This window comes from Dendrobates tinctorius, unplaced genomic scaffold (genome assembly GCF_039654945.1).
Source record: "Dendrobates tinctorius isolate UK_male_01 unplaced genomic scaffold, ASM3965494v1 ptg000075l, whole genome shotgun sequence".
NCBI lineage: Eukaryota > Metazoa > Chordata > Amphibia > Anura > Dendrobatidae > Dendrobates > Dendrobates tinctorius.
Window position 1 is genome coordinate 36,398,213 of NW_027361743.1, and position 13,716 is coordinate 36,411,928.

The 13,716-nt window shown below is 43.1% G+C and overlaps 1 protein-coding gene across 1 annotated transcript in view; it reads left to right on the forward strand.

The window, feature by feature from the left end:
- LOC141096506 (cilia- and flagella-associated protein 337-like) overlaps positions 1-13,716 on the forward strand; it is a 240,204-nt gene that overhangs the window by 88,273 nt on the left and 138,215 nt on the right. The gene's annotated exons all lie outside the window — the stretch shown is intronic.

The window sequence follows — 13,716 nt, forward strand, 5'->3', positions numbered from 1 at the left end:
AGAATAGGTTAGAATAGAATAGATATATACACATAGAATAGGTGTGTATGTGTGAATATATATATATATATATATATGTCAGTGACCCACATATATATATCTTTATATTTCATAGAGAGCTACATAGCAGAATAGCCAATAATTCATTTGTCGGCTTCTGAAAAATCATTGAGAACCTGACAGGATAGGAGACATGGTTTACATACAGTAAATCCATGCAGAACATTTAGATTTATATATGTCAGTGACTAATAGTGTTATTATAACCTAAAAAATTGGATAACAAGTATCCAGACACACCACTCACAAGGAGGTATATTAAAAATGATAAATTTTATTGAAGAATATATAACACAGAAATTCATATAAATCATGGATGACACACATAGAGTAAGAGGAAAAGAGTATACTCAAGAAAAAAAACACACGTGGTAGGGAGGAAAGGTAACGGGCTATGGGTTAATGTAAATTATGTTACAGAAATCTACCCTGAAACGTGATAGTAATTTACCAGTGCTTCATATATCAGATCATAAAGTGCCAATATTGCAAAACAGGATATCATATACAGAATTTAGAGCATACCCATATCTGAATGAAGTGCCCGTCCACGATTCTACAAACGCCCTGACACACGTTACTAATAGTGTTAGTAGTATATGTGTGTAAAATTTGGGAGCTGTAGGTATTTAATAAAATACTGTATTCACGGGAAAAAACTGGCGTGGGCTCCAGCACAATTTTCTGTGCCAGAGAGGGAAAGCCAGTGACTAAGGGCAGATATTAATAGCCTAGAGAGGGACCATGTTATTGGTCCCCTCCGGCTAAAAACATCTGTCCCCAGTCACCCCAGAAAAGGCGCATCTGTAAGATGCGCCAATTCCGGCACTTAGCCTCTCTCTTCCCACTGCCTTTAATGGTGACATATGGGGTAATGAGGGGTTAATGTCACCTTTGTATTGTAAGGTGACATTATGCCTGGCTTAGTAATGAAGAGGTGTCAATAAGACACCTATCCATTACTAATCCTGAAGTTTGTAAAGGGTTAAATAAACACACACACAGGCAGAGTAAAGTATTTTAATGAAATAAAAGAACACACAGTTTTGCCATATTTATTCTTCTGCTAAATCCAATCGAAATCATCATTCTCCTGTAAAAAATTTAAAATAAAAAAACAACAATACGCCATACCTGTCTGGCGTACAGTCAGTCCCACGGCGTAAATCCATATCTGGGGGGTAAATAGTTTACAACCGGGAGCGGTGCTAATGCTATGCCCCGGCTGTAAACCACTGAGGAATTAATGAGAAGCTGCCAGCTTCAGCATCAGTGACGTCAGCGCAGCCTCCCAGCCTGACCCGCAGTGAACTCTGCAGTGTGGGAAAGTGACAGTTCATTTTCCCACGCTGCCAAGTTTATCGCAAGTCAGGCTAGGAGGCTGCGCAAGCATCAGTAATGTCACCGCTAGTATGGACAGTAGTACCCTGTAAACACACAAGGCTCCAGCATGTATTACCAGGAAGGACACTCCCAAAAATCTGACAGAAAATGGTGAAACTTGGATCAGGCCACAAACTGTATATTGGGGTGAAGGGAAGGCGGAACATGAATAAAGAAATGGTGAATGAAGGCTGAATCTTAGGTTAAGCTGCCACAATAAGCTATTGGTGATTTTTTTTTTACGCTGAGCATTTTTGCTATGTCTTACAGTTTCAGGAAAGTAGATGGGATTTATAGATATCTCAGGTCCACTGTCTGTTTCTATTATGTGGCATAAACCGACCCGCGGTGCGTGTTTGAGATCCGCAATATAAATTTCTCTTGCTGGTACAACGCGTTTTCTTTGTGTATTTTTCCAATACACTTGCATTAAATGCTGAAAAATCCTCAGGTAATAAAGGCATATGGGTTATTAGTGTGTTACCACTGCGGAAACATATTGAAAACTCATGCAATCATCACATGACTGTATCAATAACGTTTTGTTAAAGCCAAATACCAGGAAATATCAAAAAACAAAGTAGTTTTATTTAAAACAGCGTAAAAAATCGCCATAAAAATACAATAAAAAAAACAAAAACACAGTAACCTATGAAAATCTGCAACATCAAATTCTCACCAAAAACTCATAATGGGAAGGTAACCTTAGGGGTTACCTTTAGTTAATAAAATTGCACTAACGTGTCCATTGCCTTTAAATTTTCCCATAATAGTAAGTCAGCAGGAAGTTTTATCACAAATTTGAAATTATTTAAAGGGGATGGCTAGCATACATATAAGGAGAGAGACAGAGAGAGAAGTATCATTTCTCCTTGTGGAGAATGACATGCTAAGCATGTCGAGATGAGGAGACTTAAAGCCGCAATGCACCTCTGGGAAATATGCTAATTATGCGAATTGTCTCTTCAGAGAGGAAGAGCACTAGAACTCTAGTGCCACCTATAGGAAGTAGCAATCCTAAAAGTGAATGTCGACCCTTTAACGAGCCTTGTTACATGACTTAGGCTAAAAGCCAAGCATGTCATTCTCCGCAAGGAGAAGCGATACTTCTTGGATCCCGGTCAGACGCCTCTCACACAGCCAAACCAGATCTCACACTTTGCACTGACGAGGGGCAGTACCCTGAAACACAGTGTCTGCAAATTGAGATTCTGGCTTGGCTTTTGTCCTAAGTCATGTAACAAGGCTCGTTAAAGGGTCGACATTGACTTTTAGGATTGCTACTTTCAATAGGTGGCACTAGAGTTCTAGTCCTCTTCCTCTCTGAAGAGACAATTTGCATAATTAGCGTTGTTTTTTTTCTAGGATTTTTTCTTTCCACTTGTAAAGTAAAGGCTTGCCAGTCGTCTTATACATACCCAGTAGAAAAGGAAATAATGTCTTTCAATGCAAAAAGTCACTTCTTCTTTTAAAACCACAGGATTTCCACTGCAAGATCATTTATTTCATCCTGTAAGAAACCATGAAAGCCAGATAACATTGCAGTCATAATACCACAAACAGTCAGCAGAGAGCAGTATTTCACAGTTTCTGCAGCTGGATACATCGGAGAGAGACCGGTACAGGAGACTGTAAGGAATCCTAAATTACAAGATCATTTCCATCTGTGACTGAGGTTTCCAACAAAATGTTTTTAAAAAATGGGGTATATTTATCAAAAATTTCGAATTCTTAAACAGTGCAAACGTAGACTACTGTCATATAAAATGGCAGGTTTATCAAAGTGGTTCAGACTGATAAATCTGTTTAAGGCCGGGTTCAGACTAGCAAATGCGAAATGTCAAAAAAAAAACAAAAACAGATGACTTTTCATCCGTCTTCAATCCATGTGCCCTCTTTTATGTCTGCCTGCCATCCACACAGCCATTTTTGTACATCACTATGGTGTCTAGTATTAATATTTACATTAACAATTTACCGTAATAAATTATTAAGTCAAATACATTTTCCTTAGTTGATAATTATAAGGGGTCCATGAAATTCACATGGCATGTGGAGGACCACCCATACAGTATAGGATCCTTGTTTTCTGCTCCTTATTGTCTTACAATGGGCAAATCCAAAATACAGATCCAAGTAGCGGATGCTGCGATTTTTTCACCCGCAGACTATAAGTCAGGGTGTAAACATGTTCATGTGAACTGCCACAATTACTTGCACTGGTCAGTGTGCTGTCATAGATGTTTAATGTATATATACATATATCTTTGACGTACTCCAGGCTGGTATCCCATTGTTTATATGGATTTGATGGTGCCCTCCACCCCCTCTTTTCCCAGTCATAGATGTTTAATACGCTCATCTTAACGAGCCCTAGCTTTAGGACTGTCTAGTCTGAGTTTTGCACCCAACCTATTAGTTGGCTCACGTTGTGCCAGAAATGTGTGCTATTATTTTGGTATATTTTTGGTGCATCACATTGCACATTAAGCGACACCACTTTATGATAAGTCACACCCCTTTCTGAAAAGTCACACCCCTTTATGATAAGTCACACCTCTTTATGATAAGTCACACCCCTTTATGATAAGTCACACCCCTTTTGGATAAGTCACACCCCTTTATGATAAGTCACACCTCTTTATGATAAGTCACACCCCTTTATGATAAGTCACACCCCTTTATGATAAGTCACATCTCTTTTTGATAAATCACACCCCTTTATGATAAGTCACACCTCTTTATGATAAGTCACACCCCCTTTCAGCAAGCTCACAACCCATAGTCAGACAATACATCATAAATATAGTGCATGTCTTGAAAGACAGGTTTTCGGGCACAGATTGCTAAAGAATTCTGGTGCATTTTGCTAGATCTATATGCCCCCGTTTCTTTATTTTTATTTCTAGATGGATCCCAATATATACTGTGATGACATATGTTATAGATGGGAGCGGTCTGAGAGCTGATTTCTTAAAGGGAATCTGTCAGCAAGTTTTTGCAATGGAATCTGAAAAATGCATGATATAAAGGCAGAAACCCTGATTCCAGTGATGCCTTTTAGATTGAATCCTTGTTTTCTCTGCAGTAGACGTAGCAGTGCTCAGAATGCTGAGCTGTGCGTAACCCCGCCCACATCCCTGATTGGCAGCTTACTGTTCACACGGTACATTGTCAGAAAGCTACCAATCGGTGGTAGTGTGGGATTACACAGATTAGCCAACTGTCTTGCACATGGCACCTAGCCCTGTAATGAAAATCTCCTGCTAATTAAACACTGATTGTATTGCATTTGCTATAGCAAGCTGCTGTGCAAGGGACACATCCCTGGAATCAGGGTCTCTGCCCCTACATGATGCTGCTCTCAGATTAAATAGCAAAAAGCTGCTGACAGATTCCCTTTGAACCGTATAAAAGTCACGGTTCAAGCTCACCAATTCAACGTCAGTTGGTCCGTGCTGTGAAAAAAAAAAACCACACAGCACATGGATGCTATAAGTGTGTTATCTGAGCTTAGTCCATTTCCTTTTTCTACCACTTAATGTATAGGAAAAACTGGGATTTTTTTTTGCATATGAGAAAAACATATTCCACGCTGATGGTAAAAACTGACATACAAAAAGTTAGGTGAAAATTGGATATTGCACACTAATGAAAAAAATTGGTCTGGTTTTTTCTCATATGTAAAAAAAAAGTCTGAATGAGGTTTTAATGATATACTACTCTAAAAGCAAGTCCATTCTGTAAGTAACAGATGTATAAATAATTCCTGTCATAGACAGACGATTTGCTTTGGTTATACCCTGGAGATATCGCACAATTGATCTGAGGTGGAATGTGACACCCCTCTTCCCCTCCGTGACAGGAACCTTACAGGCTGATGCATTGTCTATGTAGGAAGGTGGCACCTTTCTATATCGTGTACTTTTCAGAACGTTTCACATATTGTGTCACATCACGTCTCTGCTGCTGTCACATGCAGTCCTCGCCTACCAGACTTATTCATTTACAGAATCTGAAACAGAAAGGTTTTTTGGCACATACGATTAGGGAAAATTTATAGTTTAACTAAAGTTGTATACAGAACACACCTAAGACAACAATCAATGTCACTGGACCTAATGGGATATCTAATATACACTTACCGTGTAATGTCTTCATATCCTGTTCCGTCCAGAATTTCAAGCGGTGGAAGTTCACCGACCGCCATATTGGGACACCCAAGTGATGGGTGTCTCAATCTGGAAACTGCTGGTGGTACCGGCCTCTCGCGCGGTACCACCAGCGGATCACCGTCGCACCACACACACACACTCTGTATATGCTGTACGCACCACACACATTGTATATGCCGTACGCAGCCTCTTGCGCGGTACCACCAGCGGAACACAGTCCCGACCACGCTGCCGCCGGGTTCAGCCAAATGATTCACTGACCGCCGCCATCTTTGTACAGGAGGAGCGCATGCGCAGTTTTAATGTGACCGCCGCTTTCTTTCTGCACAAAGATGCGGTCTGATTGACTGCGCCTGCGTGAATTCCGAGAGAACACATGAGGGAAGAAGACAGCACAGAGGTGGAGAGAGCAGACAAGGGGGAGAACACATGGGGTACACAGGTCAAAGAAGGGATGACATGAAAGGAGAAGACAGCAGATGGGGAAGAGAGAAAGCACACAGATGTGAGAGAGACAGAGCACAGGAGGGAGACAGCTCAAACGTTAAAAAATATATATACAGTGGGGCAAAAAAGTATTTAGTCAGTCAGCAATAGTGCAAGTTCCACCACTTAAAAAGATGAGAGGCGTCTGTAATTTACATCATAGGGAGACCTCAACTATGGGAGACAAACTGAGAAAAAAAAATCCAGAAAATCACATTGTCTGTTTTTTTTTCATTTTATTTGCATATTATGGTGGAAAATAAGTATTTGGTCAGAAACAAAATTTCATCTCAATACTTTGTGATATATCCTTTGTTGGCAATGACAGAGGTCAAACGTTTTCTCTAAGTCTTCACAAGGTTGCCACACACTGTTGTTGGTATGTTGGCCCATTCCTCCATGCAGATCTCCTCTAGAGCAGTGATGTTTTTGGCTTTTCGCTTGGCAACACGGACTTTCAACTCCCTCCAAAGGTTTTCTATAGGGTTGAGATCTGGAGACTGGCTAGGCCACTCCAGGACCTTGAAATGCTTCTTATGAAGCCACTCCTTCGTTGCCCTGGCGGTGTGCTTTGGATCATTGTCATGTTGAAAGACCCAGCCACGTTTCATCTTCAATGCCCTTGCTGATGGAAGGAGGTTTTCACTCAAAATCTCACGATACATGGCCCCATTCATTCTTTCATGTACCCGGATCAGTCGTCCTGGCCCCTTTGCAGAGAAACAGCCCCAAAGCATGATGTTTCCACCACCATGCTTTACAGTAGGTATGGTGTTTGATGGATGCAACTCAGTATTCTTTTTCCTCCAAACACGACAAGTTGTGTTTCTACCAAACAGTTCCAGTTTGGTTTCATCAGACCATAGGACATTCTCCCAAAACTCCTCTGGATCATCCAAATGCTCTCTAGCAAACTTCAGACGGGCCCGGACATGTACAGGCTTAAGCAGTGGGACACGTCTGGCACTGCAGGATCTGAGTCCATGGTGGCGTAGTGTGTTACTTATGGTAGGCCTTGTTACATTGGTCCCAGTTCTCTGCAGTTCATTCACTAGGTCCCCCCGCGTGGTTCTGGGATTTTTGCTCACCGTTCTTGTGATCATTCTGACCCCACGGGGTGGGATTTTGCATGGAGCACCAGATCGAGGGAGATTATCAGTGGTCTTGTATGTCTTCCATTTTCTAATTATTGCTCCCACAGTTGATTTCTTCACTCCAAGCTGGTTGGCTATTGCAGATTCAGTCTTCCCAGGCTGGTGCAGGGCTACAATTTTGTTTCTGGTGTCCTTTGACAGCTCTTTGGTCTTCACCATAGTGGAGTTTGGAGTCAGACTGTTTGAGGGTGTGCACAGGTGTCTTTTTATACTGATAACAAGTTTAAACAGGTGCCATTACTACAGGTAATGAGTGGAGGAAAGAGGAGACTCTTAAAGAAGAAGTTACAGGTCTGTGAGAGCCAGAAATCTTGATTGCTTGTTTCTGACCAAATACTTATTTTCCACCATAATATGCAAATAAAATGAAAAAAAAACAGACAATGTGATTTTCTGGATATTTTTTTCTCAGTTTGTCTCCCATAGTTGAGGTCTACCTATGATGTAAATTACAGACGCCTCTCATCTTTTTAAGTGGTGGAACTTGCACTATTGCTGACTGACTAAATACTTTTTTGCCCCACTGTATATCACCAATACAAAAAAAAGCATCAGGCCAAATAGAAACAATATAAAACTACAGTGAGGCTAATGATAGGGACATCTGCGCCAAAAAACATGTATCCCCTGAGGTCCCAATATATGTATATATACTGTATACACACACATCATGCACTCTGTAACAAGCACCAAAATGTAAATAACATCAGGCTGAATGTAAAAAAATGAATAAAAAATATAAAAAAAAGAAGGTAAATATAAAACCACAGTGGGATAACGTGATGACCTAACCATAGCAGAAATCACTCAGCCTCCATGCAAAGGCCAGCAATGTTTAAACATACATGTAAAGGAGGGAGTCATGGTTCCATTGTTTCCGAAGCACAAGAAATGCTTCATCCAGGAGTGCATCCAGGTTTAGACGGAAACAATTAGAAATTATATTATTTTAAACCTTAGGCCATGTGCAGACATTAAGTGTTTGCTGAGTTTTTTACCTCAGTAGTTGTCAGTCAAAACCAGGAGTGGGTGATAAATGCAGAAGTGGTGACGTGTTTCTATTATACTTTTCCTCTGATTGTTCCACTCCTGGTTTTGGCATAGAAATACTGAGGTAAAATACTGATCAAATACTGATAGTGTGACCCTAGCCTTAATTCTAGTTTCCTGATGATCTTAGGTAGTGGAGGGATAATTGCCACCAGCTCTAGTGGTTTAGGTTAATAGAGGGGGCTAGTATTTGATTTATGGGGGGTACCACCTCCTTGGGGGTCTATTCTGGAATAGCGGGCTAAACATACATGAAACATCCTTAGGCTAGGCACAGACAAATGTTAAAATTATCGGATAAGTCACGTCTGAAAATTGCAGACTTGAATGTGACTGTGTGCAGCTCTGTGTCCTTGCAGACGGGTGCTGGGGCTGTCTGCCATTTAATCAAGCACTGTCTCATCTGCAAATCATATGAAACTAGTGCAAACCAACAAAGGCTAAGCAGATAGCTGTGGACTGATATTAATAGGCTAGGAAAGTCCATGGATATTGGCCCCTTCTCAGCTAACAACAACAGCCCTCAGTTGCGTCAGAAATGACACATCCATTAGATGCTTTCATTTGTAAAAATCACTCCCTGATAATTTCCCACTTTAACCCATTTATTAATAGAAAAAAAATTCCACCCCCGTTCGCCATAGTCCAAATGGATGTCCCATGATGATCCCTGTCTTCTACATTCAGTGTATGAAGCTCCATTCAGAAAACAAAGCTCCATAGACTAGAGCAGCAGCCACTGTCGGTTCTCATGATGTGCAGCGTGAGAACTTGGCTGCTGTGAACCATGGTAACATAAGTAAGGTTACCGCAGTTCACAGCCTCCGATTCTCACAAGTGCAGCGTGAAACCCCGAATGATGAGAGGTGATGCGAATGATGAGAGATAATGCCACCACTCCATCTTTTACATTGCCGGCATTATCAGTAATCAGACTGCTCTTGGATGACATTCGAGTGCAGTGTGATGTTTCACACCCTAAGACTTGTGTGTGTGTGTGTGTGTGTGTGTGTATATATATATATATATATATATATATATATATACTGTAATTATTGTAGCAATGCCAGATAGGCTAGGGTTAAATCCTAGCTCTGCAGGCTTTGGTTGGTGCACCTGGATGGCCCTGCATAAAAAAAGGCTAGGTGTTCATCTGAGTCAGTCAGCTCAGGGAAGCTGACCAGACAGGATGTGTCTAGAAGCTGAAAAGAGAGGCATGCCAGAATTCCTCTCTGACAAGAGCCTGAACAGGCTGTGTGCAGAGAACCACAAATATCAGTGGTTGCTATGGAAAATAGCTAAATTATTGCATTTTCACATTTTGTTATGCACATGTTTATTTTCTTTGTGTGTTTTGGCACAACATAAAAAAGAGGAAAAAAGGCAAATTGGACATCATTTCACACAAAACCCTCAAAATGGGAGGGACAACATTGTTGGCACCTTTCCAAAATTGTGGGTAAACAACTTTGTTTCAAGCGTGTAAAGCTTGTACAAACTTACTCATGGAAAGTGGGTAATATGAAAATCACACCTGAAACCAGAGAAAAAGGGGAGAAGTTGACTTAATCTTTGCACCGTGTATCTGTGTATGCCACACTAAGCAGAAAGAGGAGAAGAAAACTGTCTGAGGACTTGAGAATCAAAATTGTCGAAAAAATATTAACCATCTCACGGCTACAAGTCCGTTTCCAGAGATCTTGATGTTCCTTTGTCCACACAGTGCAACATATTCAATATGTTTACAACCCATGGCACTGTAGCTAATCTCCTTGGATGTGGACGGCAGAGAAAAATTGATGAAAGGTTGCAATGCAGGATAGTCTGTATGTTGCATAAGGAGCCCCAATCAAGTTCCAAAGAAATTCAAGCTGTCCTGCAGGCTCATGGTGCATCAGTGTCAGCACGAACTGTACGTCAACATTTGAATGATATGAAACGCTATGGCAGAAGACTCAGGAAGACTTCTTACATTGAAACCCAGAATGCAGTTTGCAAAAATGATTAAGCCAAAATCCTTCTGGGAAAGTGTCTTGTGGACCGATGAGATCAAGATAGAGCTTTTTTGTAAAACACATCGTTCTACTGTTTACTGAAAACAGAATTAGGCCTACAAAGGAAATGAACACAGTACCTACAGTCAAATAAGGTGGAGGTTCAAAGATGTTTTGGGGTTGTTTTGCTGCCTCTGGCACTTGGTGTCCGGAATGTGTTCAACGTATCATTAAATATGAAGATTACCAAAGGATTTTGGTTTGCAATGTACTGTCTAGTGTCAGAAAGCTGGGTTAGCATCCTAGGCATGGGTCTTCCAGCAGGACAATGACCCCAAGCATACTTCAAGAATCATCCAGAAATGGATGGAAACAAATCGCTGGAGATTTCTGAAGTGGCCAGCAGAGAGTCTGGATCTACAGTAAATCCCATTGAACACCTGTGGAGAGATCTTAAAATTGCTGTTGTGAGAAGGCGCCATTCACATATGAGAGACCTGAAGCAGTTTGCAAAAGAAGTCTCATCCAAAATTCCAGTTGAGAGATGTAAGAAGCTTGTTGATAGTTATAGGAAGCGATTCATTGCAGTTATTTATTCCAAAGGGTGTGCAACCGAATATTAAGTTGAGGGTGCCAACTATTTTATCTGGCCCATTTTTGCGGTTTTGTGTGAAATTATGGCCAATTTGCCCTTTTTCCTCTTTTTTTGTGTTGTTCCTATACACTGTGGCATGGCTAAGGGTTGTATAATTGATGGGAGATATGTGTCTCAAAGATGCCTTGTCTCCGTAATATAAGGCATAATAGATATCGCTATATTACTGTTTTTCAAGGACCTGTGGTGAGGTCACAGTCACGTGACCAGTCAGCTGCTGGGTTCGTGGGTGTGGCTACACCCTTATAATGTAGCCTGCTGCTGAACCAGGCAGCTGTAGGTGGGGAGGACTAAAGGTACTGTCACACTTAGCGATGCACCAGCGATCCCGACCAGCGATATGACGAGGTCAGGATCGCTGGTACATCGCTAAGTGGTCGCTAGTGAGCTGCCACACAGGCAGATCTCACCAGCGACATCGTAGGGGTCGGGGGTCGCTACTTACCTGTCACACCAGGCGATCCTGCGTCCTCCCGCCCGCGTCCACGCGTCGCTCGTCGTCACAGCAGGAAGCTGACGATGAGAAACAGTCCAGGACGTTCTCGCACAATCAGTGATAACCAGCGGGGGAGCGGGTTGTAGGTAAGTATCACACACAGCGATATCGCTAGCAATATCGCTATAACGTCACAAGTTATAGCGATATTGCTAGCGATATCTCTTAGTGTGACATGCCCTTAAGCCTCCCATGTGTATTGAAGCTCCAGGTCTGAGCCTGAGTTAACGGACATTTCTGTTTGCTTTTGCCTAAGCTAAAGGCTATTTTCTTTGTTACTTGCTGCCTGATGGGTTTATGATGTAATAAACCACATGAACTTTAAAGGAACCTGCCTCCTGATTGTCTCCCGCTGCACCTGAGCGAGTAGAGTCCCTACAATTGGTGTTAGACGTGCGGGTAATGTTCCCAGCAGAGCCGTGAGACTGTTATTGCATGTCCTGGGTCAAGTTTGCAGCAAGCCAGCAAGCATTGCCTGGAAAAATGGAGGACCTGCTGAAACACTTGGTCCAGGCACAGTCACAGCAACAGGAGACCAACAGGCTGTTGTTTAAACAGATCCAGCAAAGCCAGCAGGAGCAATGGCAGCAGATGCAGCTTCTGGCAACCACCATCCAGGAGGGCAGGACGAGCGCCCCAACCCAGGTCTGGCTGATGCCACCCACGTCAGAAAGGCGGTAAGACACGCATTACAAAAAATGACCCCTGAGGATGCTGTTGAGACCTTCCTGATGGTGTTTGAGAGGGTGGCTGAGAGGGAAAAACATCAGCCAGAGCAGTGGGCAGAGGTACTGGCGCCATACCTAACGGGGGAGCCACAGAAGGCGTACTATGACTTGACTGTACAAGACACCAAGGAGTATCCCAAACTAAAAGTGGAAATTCTTGCACATTTAGGGGTGACAATGACTATCAGGGCACAGTGAGTTCACCGCTGGGCCTATCACCGGGACAAACCACCGCGCTCACAAATGTTCGACCTGTTGCAACTGGTCCAGAAATGGCTGCAGCCAGAGTCATCTTCCCCTGCACAGATGGTAGAGCGAGAGGTAATGGATCGGTTTGTGCATTCCCTGCCGAGACCCCTACAAACTTGGGTTGCCCAGGGGGATCCCCAGAATGCCGATGAACTGGTCGGACTGGTCGAGAGATACCGAGGGATGGAAGGCTCCTTGGGGAGGCAACCCGTTCCGTATTGGGGATTCCAGCAGGGGGCGGAGTCCCAAAAAGGGGTGGGGCATCCAAGGTCAAAAGGGGCGGGGGAGGCGGTGCCCAAGGTCCCCATGGGTGATATTATTTGTTGGAAGTGCCACAGGCCAGGACATATAGCTGCCCGTTGTCCCCAGACCTCCGAGCAGATGGACTTCAGCATGGGACGCCGTAGTTCATACTATGCATATCCAGTTTGCAGTGTGAACTCTCCACCTAACGAGGGGCCACAAGCGTGTCCCGTGAAGGTGAATGGTCGAGCAGTAATGACACTGCTAGACTCCAGGAGCTTGCTGACTCTTGTACGGGCCACTTTTCCCCTCAACCTACTCCCGAGTAAAAAGGTTGGCATTCGGTGCATACATGGCGATGCAAAAGACTACCCTATGGCCAGGGTGAACATTGAAATGGCGCATGGCACCGATTCCCATGAAGTTGGCGTCGTACGGGACTTGTTGCATCCAATAATTATAGGCCAGGATTTCTGTCTGTTTTGGGATCTGTGGGGTAAGGGTTCTGAGATTGCTAGCAAGAGTAGGGAACAAATGAACCCTAATAAGATATCGCCACAATCAGAGGCAGACGGGTTTCCTTTATGTGTCCTTGTTGGGGATGAGGAGGAAGGGTCCCCTGTACCTGACATTCTGGAGTTAGGGGTGGCCGGTAAGAATTTTGGGACTGCCCAATATAGGGACCCAACGCTGAGGGAAGCCTTCAACAGTGTCACCGTCTTTAATGGGGTTGCACAAGAGCCGGGAGCAGACACAAAGTTTCCCTATTCTATGTTGAGTGGGGAATTGTTATACCGGGTCACGAAAATAAGGGAGGAGGTGGTAGAGCAGTTAATAGTACCAGGTCCCTATAGACGGAAAGTGTTGGACATGGCCCATTTACACATCTTAGGGGGACACCTGGGGGTGGAAAAAACGCAGGAACGGGTTGTACAGAGGTTCTATTGGCCTGGGTGTCACCGGGAAATAGCAAACTATTGCAGGTCCTGCCTGACATGTCAGTTAACTGCCCCCACATCTCATTTTTGGAACCCCCTTGTGCC